General features: G+C 39.6%; 1 protein-coding gene across 6 annotated transcripts in view; it reads right to left on the bottom strand.

The window, feature by feature from the left end:
• Window positions 1-22,382, bottom strand: part of LOC120534447 (gastrula zinc finger protein XlCGF26.1-like) — a 63,474-nt gene extending 41,092 nt beyond the window's left edge. For all 6 annotated transcript variants that reach the window (XR_005634749.1, XR_005634750.1, XR_005634751.1 and 3 more), the window contains exon 1: window positions 22,270-22,382. The gene's annotated coding sequence lies outside the window, so the exon portion shown is untranslated. The remainder of the gene's footprint in view (window positions 1-22,269) is intronic.
• Between the last annotated feature and the right edge of the window lie 1,105 nt (window positions 22,383-23,487).

Below are 23,487 nucleotides of genomic sequence, written 5' to 3'. Positions count from 1 at the left end.
GTTCGTTTATCCAAAACTTAACGCCCGTGTGAACAAGGCCTGAAGGGTGTTATTTCATGTCTAGAGGGCTCTAATAATGTTAACAGTGTGGGAGAGTTTATAAGGGCTTAAAATATATAAAAATAACTACACAAACATATGGTTTCTACTTCGCGGATTTTCATCTATCGCGGGGGGTTCTGGAACGCAACCCCCGCGATCGAGGAGGGATTACTGTAATGTGTATATTGTAGTGACCTCTGCACCAGGCTCGAAAAACTAAGACGAACTTTTAAAAAAAAGGCATAGTAAAGTCTCTCAAAAGTTTTACTTGAACAGTCAAGAAAAGAAACGCCGACCTCGAACACAAACCTTCCAGCCCCCCCTCTCATCCCAGGCCCAGCAACTAAACCCCCCCATACTGCATCAATCAATACCCCGCTGTCAATCTTCCGTGCTGTACTCCACCCTCCCTCAATCGGACCTAACAGTCACACACACAAAAAAAAAAAAGAAAAGGCTTCAACCTGGCTTCGACGCTACAATATCAAGGTTTCAACAATGATAGTTAAGTGAATATAACTTCAGTTATGTTTGCTAACGTGTTTGGAGCTATAGTAAACAAGTGAATAGTTGTAGCGGAGTCGTCCTCATTTATTTTTCTTCTTTTTTCGTATAATATTTGAGTTCATATGAATAGTAAACCATCTCTAACTAACGTTAGCTAACTTGTGTTTTGCAGCATATCAGTAATTGGCTTGTTACATATTTTAGTCCGTTATTTTTTTTTTTAATTTTGGTATAATATAGTACATGATGTGATAAACTACAACACTTTTCCTTCAAAGTGTGATGATTGGAACATCTTTCTCTTTTTCTCTTTATGTTGCATTGGTAATAAGCAAAGGTGTGTACACAAGTTTATCCTGAAGAGAGGCTCTGGCACTGCTTAAATGGCTGAAGTGTTTACAGAAAGCATCCTGTACATGATTGTCAATGACATGCGACCTATATCTATGGTTGAAGATCGGGGCTTCAAGCAGATGATCAACACATTTTATCCATGTCAAAATGCTCCCGTTCCTACACTGCAATCAGGAATATATGAACTGAATCTTTTATAAACGGTATATTATTGTTTTATTTTATTTGAATTAAAGCTTTACTTAAACTTTTGGACTTTAAGACACACCAGTGGCCATTTTTGGTGAAGTTAAATGCACTTTTTTTGTTTAAAGACTATGTGCACTTTAGTTTGAATTGTTTAATGTATTTCTTTTTTATTGTGATATTCACACTAATATAAAAACATCTGGGGCCTCATGTATAACACCATGCGTAGAACTCACACTATAACATGGTGTAAGCACAAAAGCGGGAATGTGCGTATGCACAGAAAAATCCAGATGTAGTGTGCGTACGCAAACTAGCACGTTCTTCTGCTACGTAAATCCCGATCAGCGTAAAAAGTAACGCACGTGCACGCGCCTCGTCCCCCAACCCAACTCCTCCCAGAATTACGCCTCTTTGAATATGTAAATCAATATAAATAGCCCTTAAGCTCAGCGTTCTGTGAAAAGACAATGGCAAAACCACAAGGAAAAATACAACAATTTCAGCGAATATCAAGTGGAGGAAAAGAAAAATGTACTATTTGTTGGTTTAAACAGTGGTATAAACAAGAAAAGGAAGCTGATCGAGTGACATAGCGTGTTGGAGAAACTCGAAAGCTCAAGTTCACAAAGTCGCACAGTGCCTGAAATAAAAGAGAAGTCACATATCAAAGACGCCGTGAAAAGGCGAGTCGTAGCCCACCGTCTTAGTGTCATATGAAAGCTTATTAGGGTACAGAGAAAAAAAAAAGGCACACAGTGGGGAAAAAAGCACAAAATGTCAACTTTAATCTCGACATTTCCAATTTAATCACATAGTTAATTTTGTCATTAAAGTAGAACATGATAAACTTCATCTTAAAATCGTTTAATTAACCAGTTTCTCAAATCCCATCATAACTAAAGTAGCACATTAAATGTTTTGTTTTGTATTTGATCTTCTATGTGCTCTGTGTGTGTGAATCACTACGTGCTTCTTAAACAGGCTTTCTCTTCCTCTGACAGGGCACAGAATCCATTACATTTGTGATATTACAGCTCTCTGAATAATTAAAATACTGAGATGTATACGTGATATCTTTTTCATGATGATAGGAATGAAAGCATGTTAGTAAACATGGGAACACGGTGGCGCAGTGATTGTGCGCGACCTTCGATGAAATTATCGCAGCAGTAGTGTCTCTTTCAAACCTCCAATTTCTGTCCTTACTTTTCTTTCTCCAATTACCCAATCGCAACAAAATCAGCTCTGTAATGTAACAGACGTTAAGCCATCTGTAAGCTTACAACGACGATTCTTTAAAACTTTTAAGGAACATTGAAATATCTTCGTAGTACGTTGTGTAACCCAGATGGGGGTGGTACCCAGCCGGGACGCCCAAGATGACCGGAGGGGGTCTTGTGCCTACTCCAGACCTTGAGGGGGCGACCGCCCTGGGGGCCATGGGTACAGAGCTGGGAAGCTCGACCCTGTAGGGGCCCGTGGTTACCGTCAGGGGGCACCCCAATACCTGGAGGACCCTGGACCTCCCAGGTGTGGCGGAAGTGCTGAGGGGAAGAGAAGCGGGGACACCCAGAGTGCTTCCGGGGATACAGCCGGCACTTCTGCCACGCTGGGGCCTGTCGGTGGGAGATTGCCAGGAACACACCTGGAGCACATCCGGGTGCTTATTTAAAGGGGCCGCCTCCCTTCAGAGGATGACTTAAGTCGGGTGGAAGACGGACGAGGTCTCTAGAGGAGAGAAGGAGGCGGTCTTACCTGGTTACCTGTGTCTTTCAGAATTGACTTTAAAATTCTGCTTATGGTTTATAAAGCCTTAAATAATCTCGCCCTATCTTATATATCGGAATGTCTGACACCTTATATTCTAAATCGTAACCTTAGATCCTCAAATGAGTGTCTCTTTACAATTCAAAAAGCAAAACTTAAAAGAAGTGGTGAGGCGGCCTTCTGCTGTTCTGCACCTAAAATCTGGAATAGCCTGCCAATAGGAATTCGCCAGGCTGATAGTGGAGCACTTTAAAACACTGCTGAAAACACATTACTTTAACATGGCCTTCTCCTAACTTCACTTCAATTTAATCCTGATACTCTGTGTATTCAATTCATTATAAAAACTATTCATGGTGGCTCTAAAATCTGTACTGACCCCAACTCTCTCTTCTATTTCTTTTTCTGGTTTCTTTGTGGTGGCAGCCTGCGCCACCACCACCTACTCAAAGCATCATGATGTTCCTACATTGATGGACTAAAAGCCAGAAGTCTACGTGACCATCATCATCAAGTCCTTCCGTGAAAACCCTAAATACAAAGAGGACTGTTTGATTTATGTTAGGTAGAATGCCCAGAGGGGACTGGGTGGTCTCATGGTCTGGAATCCCTGCATATTTTATTTTTTCTCCAACCATCTGGAGTTCTTTTTTGTTTTTTCTGTCCTCCCTGGCCATCAGACTTACTCTTATTCTATGTTAATTAATGTTGACTTATTTTCCTTACTGTGTCTTTTATTTTTGTATTCTTCATTATGTAAAGCACTTTGAGCTACATTTTTTGTATGAAAATGTGCTATATAAATAAATGTTGTTGTTTTTGTTGGTCTGAAGAGAAAGCGAGAGAGAAGGCATTGTTGTGTTGGCCTGGACTGTGGGGTACTGGCGTCTGTTGAGCTGAGTTGTAAATACGGAGAACCTCAATAAACGTATGTGGGGTGATTACAACGTGTCTGCCTGTCTGTGTCCAGGTCACGTTCCACAATGTATTTAATTATTCTATCCATCTATCCTTCCAGTGTCGCGCCAGCCCAGCAAGAATAGATACAGCACGAGGTAGGATCAATCCGTGAACTAGCTAGCGCTGTGACACCGTGTCCTCACATGTTTTAATTATTAACAACACAGATTATTTAAATGAAGTTTTATCTGTATAATATAATCAACATATTTTGCTGCTTTTCATCTTAAAAATGATATGGTCATGGGGTAAATAGGTAAATACGCACTTTATAAAGTTGTGCAGTATTATAACTGTATTGAAAGTTTACAGTGAGGTGATTGTACTTATAAGTACAAACAGTTCTACAAGGAGCGCTTGATGGTCTGATTGAGTGCATTTAGAGTTCTTGTGATGAAACTGTTTGTGAACCACGAGGTCCGTCCAGGAAAGGCTCTGAAGCATTTGCCGTGGCTGAGGTAGCGTGTGCTTGATGCTGTATCCCGATAATTCTCTTTGCGATCAGCTGCTGCTGTGATTCACACTCAGATACAGTCATATAAATACTCTGAGTGGTGCAGTGAAAGAAATACGGAAAAAGATGATCCGCTGTGGCAACTCTTAACGGGAGCAGCCGAAAGAAGAAAAGAGAACGCTAAAGCATTTATGGTATTTGGAATACTATGGATATTCCCTGGACCATTATATTGTTACAGGTTAATTACAATCAGATGCATTATACTAATAAATAATATGTAGTTAGTTTCAGTGTATTTATAAAGCCGCGTCAGGAATGTGGATCTGAAAAAGAAAGATAAACCACACAGGAAAAGTAGCACTGATTTGACGCTGCGTGCTGCCAGTCTGCAAACCCGAGCACAGAACTTGCATACGACAAGGTACGAGGTACCATGGAAATGTGCATGGCTTTACGCCAAGTTTATTAGGTTTTATACATCGCGATTTGAACGTGGAAACATTCTTATGCAACATTACTGTGCGTACGCACTGTTTATACATGAGGCCCCTGATTATTTTCAAATTCATATGTTTCACTGGTTGTAATTTTAATTTGATTATTATTAAAATTTAAATTGTGTTAATGCAGAGACATCAGGGTGACATTCACAGGTGGACAGACGTGAGCAGATGAGGTAAGACATGCACTGGAGCCCAGAACAGGATGTGCAACTACAGGTCGCAGGCATCAAAATAGTCAGGAATGAAATAATCGTGACTAATCGACTAATTGGAGAAAAAACTGAGCAATTAGTCGACTACGAAAATAATCATTAGTTGCAGCCCTAGTTGCAGGGCAGCTGGAGCCTATCCCAGCAATAATTGGGTGCAAGGCAGGAACAACACCTGGACAGGGTGCTGGTCAATCACAGGGTGAATGCATATGCATACGCTACCCTACTAATTTATATTTGCCAATCCAGCTAATCTGCATGCCTTTGAAGAGGAGGAAACACAAAGACACAGGGAGCACATGCAAACTTCACTCTGGGTGCAGAAAATATTTGAAAATGAATTTTCTGACAGAGGAAGCTGACATCCTGCTGTTTTCGATAACAAGAAAATTAATTAATGCATTCATCACATATCCAAAGTTGGGACCCAGTATCATAAGTATAACTAAAACACTCCTTAAACGTGTCCACCAAGGTTTTATGCATAAAAAGAAGCATTTAAAACACTAGTTCTTGAACACTTAAGACACTTATGGATGGATGAATGGATCTTTATTAGTCCAAAGTGGACATTTAGGTTTATTGAGGAAGCCCAAGAATTTTAAAAATTAACCCCCTAAAGCAAAGGCAAAATTAGCAGAAAAAAAAAAATGAAAAACCTTCTGACTTTGCTAAAAGATTACACAGCAGTCACAAAGTGTCTTTACAAAGGTGTACTGCCATTGGTGTAAAAGAGCCCCAGTAGCAGCGTTTGCTGAATAATTTGTTGCATGACAGTCTTCAGTGTTAGCGTGTCACAGAAACAGGATGTGCAGCCTTGTTCATAATGGCACTCAGTTTGGTTTCTCTCCTTTGCTACAAACTGCAGCAGGTGCAGGGGGCATCCCATAGTTGAGCCTGCCTTCTTAATCCGCTGGTAAATCAGGTAGGCCTCTCCTCCAGTGATGTTACCAGCCCAGTACACCACAATATAGAAAATCGTAACGGTCATCCCAGCATTACAGAACACGTAAAAGACGTCACTGGTGTGTATGGTTGTGTGCAGTACACAAGTAAACACAAAGATATGAGATGACATTTGACAACAAGTACACTGAACGAACATCCACTGTATGACTGCAGGTAAATAGCAGACAGCAAAACAGAATACAGTGACAGTGAAACAGTTGAACAGCAGAGGCATGACAATAGAGTGTTTGTCATCCTATCATTGGACTGTTCGGCAACTTTTTATGCTTTTTAAACTTCTGCAAGTTTTTATGGTACATGTGTGTTGAATTTTTATGGTTTTAACTTCAAAAGTGTGAGTTTTGGATATAACACTTGTGTCGCCTGTGCTAGTTAGTGAGTGATGTTGTGCTGGTCTACTTGGTAATCAGTCAGTTTGGTCGTAGGAGGACACACAGGGATAATCTTGAGCTGAAGTGTCACTTGTGACGGCAATGTTTTTGTTTTCTTTTTTTTTCTTTCCCTTTTTTAAAATGTTCTTGTCAGAAGGTGATCACTTTACTGGGCCATAACCACCCTGTGTAGTCACCAAGAGAGGCAGGCAAGGTAAACATCTTAGCTGGTTTTGGTTTTTAAGTGGATTTTATGGTTTTGGTTTTACTTTGTAGTAGTGAAGGAGTCTGGCTGATTGGGATTAAAGCTTGTGCCATGACCATTTTGGTAAATCTTGGCCCTGCTTGATATTCAATCCACAAAATGCTTCTCACACAGTGACGGGTTTTCTCTTTATTGCTAGCAGTGGCTTTGGTCTGTAGGGTTTTTTTTACTGGTAGATTTTTGTGTGCTTTTTAAATTGTAACTCACAATACATTTTAATTTTTTCCTTTCAACATTTATAATGAGTTATCTCTCTATTATTAAAAAAAAATCTTGGAAGGAGACAAGACGTGATTGTCTCAGAGACACTTTCACGTCCCGCGAGACGAGTCTTCGTGCCCAGCGATGTAACCACATCCAGGGCCGAAAGCCCCGCGAGACAACAGCTTATGCAAAGAGATTTGAAAAAGTCCTGTGTGGTTATGTCAGACACATTTCTTGTAGAGAGAAAGAAACGATATTCACTTACGGGCAGTTATACATTGAGTTGTCATGATGTAATTCCAAACACGGAATCAAAATTCAATGCAATATTGACGAAAAGGTAAAAGCGAAAAAGAGATCGAATATATGGACACAGATGATATGACAGAATTGCGCCGCGCAACTTGCAGATCCATCAGCATGGCAGCAGCAGCAGCAAGCCAGCAGCTGGTCGAGCTGTATGCGTTTCCCATTGTATCACCATTTAAGAGGGGGTGTCAGAGGAGCGACTGCATCTCCTTGGGGTGCTTTCAGCCCGCCCCTTCACAATGCATGTGGTAGAAATGCAAAGTGGTTGCCACGGAGCATGAAGGGGCATGGGTGAGCAAAATTTGATTCAACTTGTACTTTGTTTGACTAGTAAACAATGCTGATGAGGTGGTGGTTCAGGTTTTATTATGAAACTTTAAACCAGTTCTTAGCAATAAAAACAGCCAGTGACATGAGTCCATGTTTTGATTTGGGCATCCCCTGGCCCTGAACTAAGTTGTTACAGGGTAGCGTAGTCCTAGTATAATAAGATATAGTGTAATGCAGCTACATTTAATAAAGTAGTAAAGAAAAAGCAAAAAACACAACATTTAAACACTGACCTCTGACTGAGGTCTGGTCCACATCCTCGGGACTGTCCGGCAATTTAAAGGTCTTCACGGGCAGGTAGGTTATCAGATGTAAATACGGAAGAGTTGTAAAAACATATTTATAGCTAGACAGATTATGAATAGCGTGGGACAGCTGTAGTACAGCACATAATGGCCAGTGCATGGTGCGACACTCAACCAGTTTTTATTTTGGATAACCTTGTCAGCAGCAGTGTTGGACAGACTGACAGCATCCATTTTTTGCTATGCTAGAACACAAATCCTGTCTGCCAGGTAAAAAGTCTCAGTTTTCATGGCCGGGGCCCTCACCGGAAGGAAACCTGCATACCTTACCCAGTAATATAATCGACAGCAGACCATGAAACAGCCAAAGAGATCTTTCAGGGGCACAAGTTGGACACTGAAATTCAAGCAAAGGATTGTAAATCAAGGAGGAGTTATACGTATGGACAGAACTTGTAACAGTAACAATGGTTTGTCAAGAGGATGGGCTTTTGTGCACCCAAAAAAAAAAAAACAAACAATGGCAAGACCTCTATTCATTATTTAAAACCCCTCTTACGACCCAGATCATCTCATCAAGCTTACAGCTCTCGATCTGGCCAGAACTTTGGCTTACCACAACTTATAGGGTGTGGCCATAACAGAGGTTGGAGCATTTGCTTTACTCCGAGGAGCAATTGTGCTGGATTGGAAAAGTGGAAGACTTGTCTGCATTGGAGTTGGATGAGGGTGACATTAGTTCAAACTGTGCTGAAGAATAGCTGGTGCACAAGCTGGGATGGTATTTTAAAGGTCACACATTCATCTTGCTTGATGCAGCAACTAACTAATCACCAGTTGGTCAGAAGACATGACTTTGTGAGCAACAAGAGAGTTGACATGGTGTGTTAAACCTAAAAAAAAACTGCAGTACCACCTGCAAACGACAGCTTTGACCAAGGCGAAAAAGGAGGCAAGCTCCCAAAACAAAAGTACACTGAAGATCTTGCCACTTGTTTGAAGAAAGCCAATCATGAGAGGAACAAAGCCTCGTTCACCTCAAACTATAAGTACACCTGCTTGGACTTCCAGAACTACTAACTGTAATTTAACTGACAGAACAAAGCAGCAAATGGTTTATGGTATTGATGTCACCATAACTGAAAGGTAGTAACCTTGTCAAGGTCCATTTCTTTTTGTTAAACGTTTCTCTCTTAACTCAGCAGGAAAGTGTAGAGCAGCATCTCACTCTAGCATTCAAAATCTGTAGGGCTTGTAAGGCAGTATAATCGGCCGGTGAGCAGATGAATGCCACCGTGCAGGCAACAGATGCTTTACACCAAGCTAAAGAATGTATCGATCTTAACCACATGAAACGAAAGATCAGAATTTATAAGTTAGGTGCGTTTTTTTGTAATGAAGAGAAAAAGTTAAAGTAAAACGACGTCATTTTCAGTTCTGTGTTTTGTCATTGGCCATCGTCTATACATATTAAATATATATAAACAAAAAACCTGTGTGTTCAGCTGAACACGGAAAGTGCCGAAGCACCTATAAAAACGGCAAAGATGACTTCAACACTTAAAGTAAGTTCTATCTGCTCTTTATATGTTGTGTGTCCTGCAATATGTACAGTTCAGGTTTTCCGGCCGACAGTGTACATAGTTTCACCTGCCAAAAGTGTTTAGTTAATTTAGAGTTGGTCGGGAAAATACACGAATTGGAGGACCGTGTTAGGAATCTGATAGTGATTAGGCAAACCGAAAATTGGATCGACTCGGTTTGTTTAGACAATTCAGCTACATCTGATTCGGCTTCAGTCTCTCCAGGTCCCACTGTAGTCAGTGCGAGGCCGAAATCAGCAGCACCAATTCAGCCACAGGTCGAGTGGGTAACAGTAAGACGGGGGTCTAAGAATCCAAAATGTAGTCCCCGGCACCCAGGTCACCAATTCGGACCCAGAACAGATTCTCAGCTCTCCGCAGCGCGCCTGTGGAAACTGAGAATAATAAAGTGCTCATAATTGGCGATTCCATAGTGCGGAATGTTAGAATTCCAAACTATGTTAAACCAGCAGTTAATGTTAAGTGCCTCGCAGGGGCCAAGATTTCTGGCATAGAGGCCGCATTGGACCGTGTCGCCGATGAAGTATCTACCTTATTGCTGCATGTCAGCACTAATGATATTTATTTACAGCAATCTGAGGTATTAAAGCAGAACTTCATCTCTCTATGCACCAAAGCTAAAACAAAATGTCAGAATTTAATTGTATCTGGTCCCTTACCAAGATTATATAGAGGGGATGTGATTTATAGCAGATTGCATTCCTTTCACTGCTGGCTAGAAACCTGGTGTGCAAATAAAAGCATAGCATTTGTGAACAATTGGGATGATTTTTGGGAAAGGCCTGGATTTTTCAGAAGAGATGGTCTTCATCCTAACTGGAGGGATCTTATGTATTATCCCAAAATATGGCAGCAAAACTGCCTGGTTGACTGATTAGAGCACCATCCAGGCCGCAGTCATGTGATCTTAAATCACAGGCTGTTGTTTATCCCACCTGTTATTTTCCTGAAGCTGTTACCCATAATCCCTGTTGTGGGGCATCCAGTAAATTTAGTCTTGATACAAACCATAAATTAATTGATAACCAAAAATAAGGTGTATAATTAGACCAAGGGATAAAACCAGACACTCCACCAGGGGCATCTGTAATAGAAATTTAATTCAAATTAAAACAAAAATATATCAGCAGTTCAGAAAGAACCATGCAGTTTTAAATGCTGTTTATTGAACATTCGCTCTCTTGGCACTAAAGCTGTTTTGGTAAATGATATATATTAAGTACAAAATCTGATCTGTGTCTTCTTACTGAAACCTGGCTTAGTAAATGTGACACTGTTCCCTAGCTGAGCGTCACCAGATGGATACTCGTTCCTTCATAAGTCTAGAGATTCTGGTCGAGGAGGAGGCCTTGGAATAATTCATTGTAACAAAATGCAAATCACTCCTAAAAATTTAGGCAACTTTACATCCTTTGAGGCATTCATTTTAAATATTAAAACAGATTCCAACACAATTATAGTGCTAGTCTACAGACCACCAGGGCCATATTCATTGTTCATGACTGAATTTAGCAACCTTCTGTCTGATTTGGCTATAAATTATGATCACGTAGTTCTGATGGGGATTTTAATGTACACATTGATGTGGAAACTGACACTTTTAGCAAATGTTTTACTTATTTGTTAAATTCAGTAGGATTTTGTCAGATTGTCAAAGGTCCAACTCATAATCATAACCATACATTAGATTTAATTATAACTTACAAAGTTGAAATTCAAAATTTAAATATTACTCCATTAAATGTAGTTATTTCCGATCACTTCTTAATTACATTTGATTTAGTTCTGCCCATGCCAGCACTCACAGATTAAAACAAAGACAGTGCGACATCTAGATTGTAATTCTGCTTCAAAATTTATAGATACCTTGAGTAAGTCGAGTGTAATTGTGGAAAACCATTTAGATCAGTTAACATCAAATGTAAACGTGGAAAACAATTTAGATCAGCTAACATCACATTATAATGTGACCTTGAGAGATGCTCTGGACACAGTGGCTCCCCTAAAAACAAAAGTGATCAAAGCACATAGAAACTCTCCCTGGTTTAATGAAAATACTCGAGCTCTTAAATTAGAGTGTCGAAAACTGGAGCCAGATGGAGAACAACAAAGCTACATGTCTTTCAAATTGCATGGACAGAGAGTGTTAATAAATATAAAAAGCCCTCTTTAAAGCTCGCTCAGAATACTATTCTACATTAATAGATAGCAATAATAAAAATCCTAGGGTACTTTTAGAGCAGTGGCTAAATTAACAAATGGGAATTCAGATCAACAGTGCAAAATACCAACAGATATTAGCAGTACAGACTTTATGAACTTCTTCAATGAGAAAATTAAAAATATAAGATCCCAGATCTCAGCATCACAGTACAAACCAAATACTAGCTTAGCAGACCCTGCACATTGCATTCAGCACTTTAATAATTTTAATCCTGTAACTGAGCAGGAAGTCTTAACTTTAATTACTAAAATGAAGCCCACTACTTGTTCCCTAGATCCAGTGCCAACAAAACTAGTAAAAGTGCAATGGATGTTCTTGCAGCCTATTCTAACATTATCAATAGTTCATTACTGCATGGCACAGTACCTGATGCACTAAAAGTGTCAGTCATTAAACCTTTACTTAAAAAGTCAGACCTAGACCCACACATACTAAATAACTATAGGCCTATTTCAAATTTACCATTTCTCTCTAAAATACTAGAAAAGTAGTCGCCAGTCAGCTTCAGTCACACCTTACGCATTACAATTTATTTGAGAAATTCCAGTCTGGCTTTCGCACTGGTCATAGTACAGAAACGCACTAACACGGGTTGTAAATGACATTCTGATATCCTCTGATGAAGGAAATTCCACTGTAATTATGTTGTTGGACTTAAGTGCAGCATTTGACACCATTGACCATTCTATTTTACTGCACAGGCTAGAAAGCGATGTTGGGCTTACAGGCCCGTGCTCGCTTGGTTCAGTTCTTATTTATCAAATCGATTCCAGTATGTACAGAAATGTGCTGACAGTACTCCATCATTATACACAGAAGTTCAATATGGTGTCCCAGGGCTCAGTACTGGGACCTTTACTGTTTTCACTTTACATGCTTCCACTGGGATCTCTCATTAGGAAACATAATGTTAATTTTCACTCGTATGCAGATGACACCCAGTTATACCTTTCATTTAAATCAAATGAAGTTTCTCCGATGTTGTCTTTAATTAGTTGTGTTAGTGAATTAAAGGAATGGATGAATGAGAACTACTTGTCTTTAAATACAGATAAAACAGAGATGTTAATTGTTGGAGGGAATGACGCTGATCACAGCAATATTTTGTCATCATTTAACTCAGTTGGAATCCCAATTAATTTTACTGAATCAGCCGCAATCTAGGAGTTATCTTTGACTCTAGCATGTCATTTAAAGCGCATATTACAAAGTCGTCCAAAACATGTTTTTCCATCTTAAAAATGTTAGGAAATTAAGGCTTTCTAAATAAACAGGATTGTGAGAAATTAATTCATGCATTTATCTCTAGTAGGATTGACTACTGCAATGCGGTGTTCACTGGCTGTTCAAACTGTTCTCTATACAGCCTCCAGTTAATCCAAAATGGCTGCAAGAATTATTACAAGAACAAGAAAATATGAACACATAACCCCAGTTCTTAAATCTTTACACTGGCTCCCAGTTAAGTTTAGGGCAGATTTCAAAATCCTCCTTTTAACATATAAAGCATTAAATGGCCAAGGTCCGCTTACTTGTCTGAACTTATCATGACTTACAAACCTGAGCACATTAAGATCTCAAGATGCCGGTCTGCTTAGGATTCCAAGGATTAATAAAATAACAGTGGGAGGTCGAGCTTTTAGTTACAGGGCCCCTAAACTGTGGAATGGTCTTCCTGCTTCCATAAGAGATGCCCCCTCGGTCTCAGCCTTTAAATCCCGGCTGAAGACTCACTACTTCAGTTTAGCACACCCTGACTAGAGCTGCTGATTAACTGTACATACTGCATCTCTGTTGTTAGTCATTAGCACTAAACATAAGTAACATGATAATTATATTTGAATACTAACCCTCACCTATTCTGTTTCTTTCTCGGTACCCAAATGTGGCATTGGTGCCACGCCCCCTGCCAAGTTGTTTGCCTGCCTATGGTAAAGTCATCCCTGATGGAGGATCACAGGAATCATGGGAAAGAGGGTCCTTTCATGGAGCAACGTTACAGCCGTGGCATGGCCAAATGGGGAGGCAGCTAGATGGATGAGGTCTCCAGGACTCTAAAAATATCCAAACCTAATTATGTCATATCATCTACTGTTAAACCGTAATTCTAAAATTTTATTATGCTGTCTTAAGGAATTGTTCTGTTCTGTGTATCGTATTGTATTGACCCCCTACTTTTGACACCCACTGCACGCCCAACCTATCTGGAAAGGGGTCTCTCTTTGAACTGCCTTTCCCAAGGTTTCTTCCATTTTCCCTACAAGGTTTTTTGGGAGTTCTTCCTTGTCTTCTCAGAGAGTCAAGGCTGGGGGGCTGTCAAGAGGCAGGGCCTGTTAAAGCCCATTGCGGCACTTCCTGTGTGATTTTGGGCTATACAAAAATAAATTGTATTGTATTGTGTGTGTATGTATGGAGCAGTCTGCTCTGCTCACGCTTAACTACAGCCAACAGATGACGCTTGCATGCACGTCAGTTCTCACTATGAAAGGTGTGTGCGTGTGTGTGTGTCTGTGAAAGTGTGTGTGGAGCAGTCCACTCGGCTCATGCTCAACAACAGCCACGGACATTGGTGTGAATTCTATGGACTTGCAGGTGTGACTTCCACTTGGTGAGATGGCGCATTCATGGACTTTTACATTTTTTCCAGCGATTGCATGCACCTCACTTCTTATTCAACCCAAGCAGACAAACTCAGCTTCAGCTTTGATGTACATGCATGTTAGATATTCACACAATGACCTACCATATACTTGTCTAAGACAGGTTTCACCATGTCCTGCTCAATTTGTCCCACAGCTGCACTCGACTACACATCCGTCTTGGACAAGATACGACCTGTCCTAGCAAGTTCACCAATATAGTAAAACTGCTTGGGGGTCTTCAGGTTGTTTTTTTAGTCCCAAACACCGCACACAGCTAATATACATGTATTAATATTTACATATCCATTCTCTATTATGCTTATGTTATGAAAAAATTGTATCTTTTTTGCAGCAAAAGTGTCTGAGGTAGTAGTGAAAATAATCTAACACTACACTGAATCAAAACAGAGACAGTGAGAGGTTAAATATAGAATTTTTCCAATTTATAAGCATCAATTACAAACTTTATATATCTTATCATATTTCTGGCATGTCAGTTGAAAAGTGAAACTGAGATCCCTCATTCCACCTACATTAACTTGATGTCCCTTTGCGGCCATCTTGTTAATTCTTTTAATTAATTACCAGTGTTAAACAATAGCAAATCTGATAATTCACTGAGGAATTGATTCACATTTCCTACAGCAGACACCATTAAATGGTGCATTACAGAAACTACAAAACAGGAAGAACTGAACTGATCAGTACCATAGAATCAATGCAGCGAATAAAGTAAATGCAATGGTGTCTACCTCATGAATTTAAACTGCCAGCATTAAAGAAATTTCATAATTCAAATAGGCGAAGGGCATTTTCAAGAATTTTCGGTTTGTACATCTTTGTCAGTATGGTAACTGCAGAGCTGCTCACATTATACATGGTTGCTACCACTGTAATGGAGACTTATGTACCATGTAAGCAACCAAATACACAATTTAGTGAACTGACGGCAGCCTGCATTTAACTGAGCTGCTCAACACAAATGTTAAGGATGTGGTGGTCCTGCTACACTGAACAATCTGAATATAGTGAAAGGACTTCATAATAATAAACACAGATGAGTATTTCTAAATATTGTAATCCCTAATTTAAAGAGAACTAAAATGTGCAGTCTCTGTGAACATGTGTAATAAGATACCCAACAATGTTGTGGAATATTAATTATTGTAATCATCTCCCACCCTCTTAATTTTATTCTTTTGTAACATCAACCGATTTTGTTCACAGCAATAACATCAATTTTGACCTCACAGTTTGAAGACCAAGAGTCATGCATGACATAAGCATTAAGCATCAGCAGAGGGTTAACAAAATAAACTTTCTAAACAAGGGGGGCTTGATGATGGAGGACAGCTAAATGGTACAACTCTTAATGAGTGTTTAAAGGCTTCACATTAAAATTTCTAAAACAGAACTTTATTGCTATTCCTAACAACTCAAATCCAGATGTTAAGTTTATCAGCTTGTGGACGTATATGTTCCGCACAAACACACATCATCATAAACGGTTTAATAAATTAACACATTAACAAACCCTTATTAAACAGCTGTACCTACAGGTATTGTGACCATGGCATGGTGCCTCATTCTTCCTTAGCGCTCCACTGTCTGGAGACTTGTGCTCCAGCTGGACCAAGTTGCCATAGGTAACCATCATGGTTGCAGTGGGGCAGATGAAAAGCATCCCATTATTGACCTTCACAAATATACCGATTAAATGAAAGTGAGTCTTGCCCAGGGGTGACCCATACAGCCTGGGTGGCCTCTGCATAATAAAACTACACGCAGATGTCACCAAATGGAGCTTAGCTTTCACCTCACCACCATGGTTTAGTACAACACAAACTGAAGTTAGTGGGATTTAGGAAGAATACCTGTATAGTGCAGGAACCAGCTATAGACCACCATAGGGTACACTGACATTCAAGTCCATGCCCACACCAAGCAGTTAGATTTGCCAGGCCACTAAACCTGGGCATCTTTTGAGAAGTGGAGAAAATAAAAATAAAGCAGAACACATGAAAGCTGCATACAGTCTTAAAAAAACAGACCACAATTCAAATTCATTCTGCTAGAACTGTAAGGCAGTAACACAAACCACAAATCTCTATTAATTTCTCTAATACTCACTACAAGGCATTGCTGGCTTGGCTTTAGCATTGAAATATGGAGGTTTGTTATATTTTATACAAGTTAAAATAAAAGAAAAAAAAGACACTGAGTTGAGTGTCCATCCAAGCAACGAATGTAAGTAAATGTATGATGTCTGCATTGGATTAAGCAGCTGTGAGGCCACTGTATGTAACTACAGATAACTGATGGACAGTCATGAACAGTAAATTTCTACTCCTATGGGCAACTTACTTCACGGTAGCGCCGTATGTCAGTTTTCATTCTAAGCTCATATTCTCTGAGACTCTTCTCAACGACCATGCACTCCAGTTAAAGACAAAAGCGAACTGAACAAAAACAAATCAGACGTGTAAAGTTCGAGTGACTCCTCACTGCTGATGACCGTGCGGTCATTAAAACAACTCACCAACTGCCTTAGAACTAATGATGGGCCGCTCGATACTGACATTTCGACACTGTGTCGAGCTTTCGAAGCGCTGCTTCCAGGCCTGTTTCAAATGCGGCCGAAAAGTGATTTTGAGGCACACTAGCATAATGACGTCATTGATATTTGCGCAGTCAATTTGTTCACTGACTCGTCTGCTGAACTGCTCTGGCTCAAAGCGTAAAGGTAAGGTGTGCTGACGCGAGTTCCAATCCCAATTGGGGCTCGCATATGTTAAAATAAGGACTTTGTATGAAACAGTTATGTAGTACTTGTCTGTATGTTAATAATTATATTTTGGAGACATTATTAATGATTTACATGGGGCACCTTATTCCTTGGTGTGGAATCGTGTCCACCTAGAATCTGTAACAAATTGATAAGCATATTTTGCGTAAGGTAGCACATATTATAACAATCCAGAGTCTATTCTACCCCATGTCAATCATATCAGTGAGGCTAAGAAATGCTTCACTAAAGCCGATGTGGTCATTACACCAGTATATGTGCAAGACACTCCTCATTAAACGTTTTACTATTCAGTAATTCTCTGATCTGTAGCTGATTTGTATTATTGATTTCCAAAAAGCAATGCGAGTAAAAGCGTGTGCTGCATAACTAATCACAACAGTCTTTCAGCGCAGTCAACAGTGTCTTCTGCAATTTTAGAAAAAAGCCTCTGGATTTCTGCATTAATGAGACAAAAACGTTGTAAAGAAACTTTGCAAATTCATCCAGAGGTGAACATAAAGATCACTCAAGAACTGACAAGAAGGAGCAGCTGGATAAGAACATCTGGAACCAAACTATCAAAAAAGCACCTGGCTTTGTCAGCAACATCCTTTCCTTGTGAATACATCTTATCGAAGGCTACGCTGGGGGTAAATAAGTAATCTTCTGAACTGCAACACAACAGAGTAAATCATTGATGTAAATAGAGTTATTGAAAGACTAAGCTTTCGTCGTTTCTATTTTCTTAAGCCATCTTCCAGTTCCACAATCCCCCACATTCACTGTCACATTTAACATTCCCTGATCCTTAACCTGTCTTGTTACCCAAAGCATCAACACTCAGTTTCATTCAAGGCTTTACCGTCCTTCATTTCATACACATAAAATAAGACACACATTTCCTCTACATACGTGTCCAATAATAATAGCAAACTGGCAGAAATGAGAAAAAGCACAAGGTGGGAATATTCATGTCAAGAGCCTGGGCATCAGGGTGAGAATGTGCCTTGTCACCCATTACGTGAGCTCGTCTGCCACACGTTACACTCGGGGGCAAATGCAATGGAGAATACCGACAATGTACACCTTCAGAAGTGGAATAAATCGACTGTGTAAGTAGAACATTTCAGATAAACGATGAGTTTTGTTAATCATAAACAATGCAACATAACTATTATATGTGTTGTTACATTTTATTTATACTCACCAAACGTTACGTATCTACATGGGAAATGAACACAGGTAATATGTTTATAATCATTCTCACTAAAATACACTGTCAAAATATATTAATGAGCAAACTGAGACACATTGGCCTTTAGGAAATATAAAAAAGCGTGTGCGCTGTCATTTAGGACAGAATGCTTTGTTAACGTGACGCACTCTCTACTGACGGGATGTCATGAAAAAAAAGAAACAGCGCAGTCCATGCAAACTCAAATCCTCCTTGATGTTTGACCTTATGATTAACTGTCAACATCAAATCGATAAAGTCATTTTAAGAAGATGACAAGTCTGCTATAGTCAGTTTAATTGACGCTCCTTTTAAAAGTTTGCATATACAGAATATAAAACTGAATCTGAATGATGCGGGACTTGCGAGTAGTAACGAATAATATGTGACACTGAGAAATTATAATTCCTAATAACGGGAACAAGTAAAAACTACGACTTCCTAAAACGGACACTGTAAACGTAGGCATTTCAATAAATAATTTAGGAGACTTGTGTGTGCATTTCAATATCAATTTAAGAACTATGTAGGCTACCTGTTATACTATAAACAGTAGCTCAAGCAGCACTTAACAGTAAATAGTCTAACAGGACAATGACTGACTGAAACGAAGATGCTGCGCCGCAACAATAAAGGTTCACACTGTCGTTCTGCATGTTTAGAAGGCGCTGATTGGCTGAAACTGTTTATAGCAAATTGTCCCAAGTTGGAAGTGCCGTATAGCGATCAGAAACGAAAAGACACATTTAGGCATGCTGCACAGTAGTTTGTTTTTCTACAATACAAATTCAGTACGACACCAGGGTCTCCAAACACACAAATATGAAGCTTATTACGTTTTACAGATAAACAATATAATTAGGGACGTGTACCCCCTGGCCGACTACGGCGGCCCAACCTTTCCTCGATAGCTCGAATCTCTCAGCTATCCGTCCAAGTTGGAAATTTTTGTTAAATGGAGGAATTGAAAGGAAAAAAAAAAACCTTTCACAAGAGGAGGATCAATGACCTAAACCCCTGGTGTTTTTACTGAGAGACAGTTGCAATACCATTGAGCCACCTAACTGGGATAATTAACGAGCTACGCACAACTGAACTACTATCTCTGTTCTTACTGCGGCGGATGGAGACAATATATTGTTTGACATATACACGTTAAATTGGTTTAACTGAAACGAGAGTATCATTGTTGCATTCTCTTAATGAAGGCAAGAAATTATATATATAGATGTATACTATATGACGTACAGTTTTGAACAAAATTAAGCATTCCATAAAAAGGTTGCGATTTACGATTTACCTAATATATTATATATATATATATATATATATAAGTTGATATACGACAATATATCTTTGACACTATGTATCAGACAAAGGAAATCACAGCATTCCACAAGAACAACAATGGATTCTCAGCAACTACCTGAATTGTAGTTTAAGGCCGTCACTTAACTATATCAACTGAAGTGTGTAATGTCAATATGAACTACAAAATATAACTAGAGAGTTAAGTGTCAGATAGACTCTCAAAAATAAAGAGCTCAATGCCTTTGAGTGTGTTGAGATGTCACAAAGATTCAGTAACCAGTGCGCATGTCTGCTCGGTGCTTTGAAGCCCTTTCATGATGCAATCCCAGTGCGCATGTCTGCTCAGTGCTTCTAACCAAGCTTGACGATTCCAGTGCGTATGTTGGCTTAGTGCTTCGAATCATTATTCATCGAGCTCCCGCTTGAAGTATATATGGCATCAACAGAGTTCATAAACTCGACAAAATTCCCAGGTGAAATGAATGTTTATGGATGATCAATACATTTTAAATAATTGTGCCCGATAATACTTTGTGATAAAAAATAAAAATATAAATTATATATCACACAAATGCCGATTTGTAGAATGCATAATGCTGCAAAGAAGAGCTTTAGTTATACAGGCGACAATACATCTCTCACTATAATACTCTCATAAATATCCATTCTTCGTCTCATGCAACACTGAACGTACATCATATAGTATACATCTATATACAATTGTTTTCGTCTTCATTACACACATACATAAAAAAACATACATTATATACATCCACTCTGCCAAAAACAGTAGTGGTGCAGCGGTAGCGTTGCCGCTCCATAATAAGGCTTGCGTGGGTTCGGATCCCACGTTCACCCATTATGAATTGTCTCCCAATAGAGTCTGTCTTTCTTTTTTTTTTTTTCATTTAACAACAAATTCCACCGTGGATCGAGAGCGAGCAAGGCGAGAACACTAGTAAAGATATATCAAATGGAAATGGGCATCTTGTTTTATGTCTATAACAAAAAAAAAATATATCTGAGTGACGATTTCAACTGTTATTGTAGTTGTTGATGGCGTGTTTAATCAGGTGGAATTTGTTCTTACTTTGAGTCTGGGGTGGGGGCTACACAGTAAATGTGTTAGTAACTAGGATTGCACGTCTAGAACTGGAAGATTGCTTAGGAATGATACAGACTGGACAACTATATGTTTTATGTTTTATTATTGCACTGTACTGTGACTAAGATAACGTTTTACTGATCGCCTGTCCGAACCTTAAAGATGTGTTCACGAGGAAGGGATGCTGCTGTTAAAAACAAATGCTTCTTCAACAGCAGGCCCAGATGTGTTTATCCCGCTGCTTTTTGTTGCCTCAGCACTCAAGAGGATCTTTAATGCCGACCTTGATACGTGCAATGCTCACATTGGAGTGTCCCGTGTGTGTGTGTCTCAGTGTGCCAGTGACTGATCATGTTTCCATGACTCTCAGCCTCTCTGATGTGCTCCGGATTGAAACCTTTAAATGTTTGGTGCAGCAGAGCAAATTCAACCTGATCTACCACAGTGGGTTTGTTATCACATAATTCAATGGAGGAGTTCATGGACATCAAATGGCAATGAATAGAAGATGGATTAATGTAAATACATGAGCTGCCTTACGCAATTAGTCATCGCATTTCTCTCTTATATGATCCTTCCAAAGTATCTATAAAAATTTATTTAGTTCAAATTGGTTATAAAGATTACATTCCTGATCATTTTTTTATTAATAATTTTGATGAGTCTTTAATTCGGATCGAACTCGGGCTAACACTACGCTCAGAATTTGAAAAGCAACCACCTTAGTCAGTTGAGCCACTGACGGCGTCATTTCTTTGTAGCAAACTCGTTACGTTTGTGCTCCACAAAATATTGTAAAGTATTAAGAATTGAAATATTTCAATACTTGATCGAATAACGTCTGTGATTTAAGGATTTCACCTCTTCTTTCTCAAATGTGCTTACTACCTATATCATGACAAAGTACAGGGATAAACCTTTATTTTCCGTCTAGTCCGTTTTAATTAAGTCAGAACAAAGAAAACATTTAAGGCTATTAAATGTGATCTCAAGAAAAGATGAGGTTTAAATATAATACTAATAACAGGAGCGATTATAATAATAAAGTGCAAAAGTAAATATTCATTGAAAGAGCCGGGGATCCATGAGTGAGGCGTCTTGTTTTGTTTATCTCTTGCTATCGTTCTTGCATTTTATATAGTGGATCAAGAGTTTGTGTAACGTTAATGAAAATGGCCAGGAGGTGTCACTAAAGAGGTGAGTGTCAAATGCTTCGAAGCTTCGATACGATTTCCGACACAATTGCTTCAAACGTTTTGATGCTTCGTGAGGCTTCACTCCGCCCATCATTACTTAGAACTGGACGACGTGGAGAAACAAACGCAGAAAGCAATGCGCCGTACGTATGAAATGGCAGTCTCCTTGAGTGCAGCGATTTGAGATAAACACGACAAAAGAAAAACCCGGAAATGAATGAATAAGAGCTGGCGGTGTGTCTGGGTGCTTTGAAGCACACATGGGACTCGGCTACGTGAAGTGAACCGCAGATATTAATGAACAGCAAAGGCACGCAGGTGACCACATTGGGATTTAGTCAAGCAAAATTCGGCGGTGGACTTTATGGACACGAACGCGCCGCTCGCCTCTCATTCAAGTCGCGCAAAGTAATTCTGATTAGAGCGAATGAATATCCACACATCCATAAAGTGCGTCCCCAAAACCCAGTTAACTTACTGTCTGTCTCTTGATGCTGGAAAGCTCTTTATGAACTCATTCACACTCCTGCCTCATTTCACAACTGTATTCCTTCCGTATTGTGCTTCTCAATTCGAGGCGGAAGAAGCGTAGCTTCACCGTCGCTCTGGGTGACGTCACATATGCCTTTATAGTTCACGTGACAGTTGAGCGAGCGGGTGTCGTGTACTGGAGCTGGTGAGAGGCTGGGTGGCTTAGTGTCCGGCTGCTTATAGGAGCCTATTTAACCAACAGAGTTAATGGAGGAGCTGCGTTTGTTTGTGGCTGTCATACACATGTATAGATAGACGCCGGATTCACTGTGTTGCCAAGTCGACACGATGCGTCAGCGCATCCGCCCTATTGCGAGTGGTAAAAGTGCCATTTAAACTAATACAGGTAGACGTGGAAACCGGGTTTTCTGATGAAAACACAATAACGTTTAAAACAGTATCGTTTACATAGAACTGATTTTGGCGAACTGTTTAAATCCAATTACTTATATCCATGTATACACTAATAATGGCAATTATTAAATAATAATAATAATAATAATTTATTATTATTATTATTGTTATTAAATAATTCCTCCCATGTAAGTAACTTTTCTCGAACTAACTTCTTCCATCTTCGAAACATTTCTAGACATTGTCCTGTTCTTACGAAACACAGTACTGAAGTATTGGTTAATGCTTGAGTCAACTCACGTATAGATTATAGATAGATACTTTATTAATCCCAACGGGAAATTCACATACTCCAGCAGCAGCATACTGATAAAAAACAATATTAAATTAAAGACTGATTAAAGTGCAGGTAAAAACAAACAATAACTTTGTATAATGTTAACGTTTACCCCCGGGTGGAATTGAAGAGTCGCATAGTGTGGGGTCTCCTCAGTCTGTCAGTGGAGCAGGACGGTGACAGCAGTCTGTCGCTGAAGCTGCTCCTCTCTCTGGAGATTATTCTGCTTAGTGGATGCAGTGGATTTTCCATGATTGACACGCTCAGCGCCTGTCGCTCTGCCACAGATGTCAAACTGTCCAGCTCCATGCCTATAATAGAGCCTGCCTTCCTCACCAGTTTGTCCAAGCGTGAGGCGTCCTTCTTCTTTATGCTGCCTCCCCAGCACACCACCGCATAAAAGAGAGCACTCGCCACAACCGTCTAATAGAACATCTGCAGCATCTTATTGCAGATGTTGAAGGACACCTGTCT

Source organism: Polypterus senegalus, chromosome 8, assembly GCF_016835505.1.
Source record: "Polypterus senegalus isolate Bchr_013 chromosome 8, ASM1683550v1, whole genome shotgun sequence".
Taxonomy (NCBI): Eukaryota; Metazoa; Chordata; class Cladistia; order Polypteriformes; family Polypteridae; genus Polypterus; species Polypterus senegalus.
Note: the sequence above shows the minus strand (reverse complement) of the source record. Positions and strands in the feature narration are given on the sequence as shown.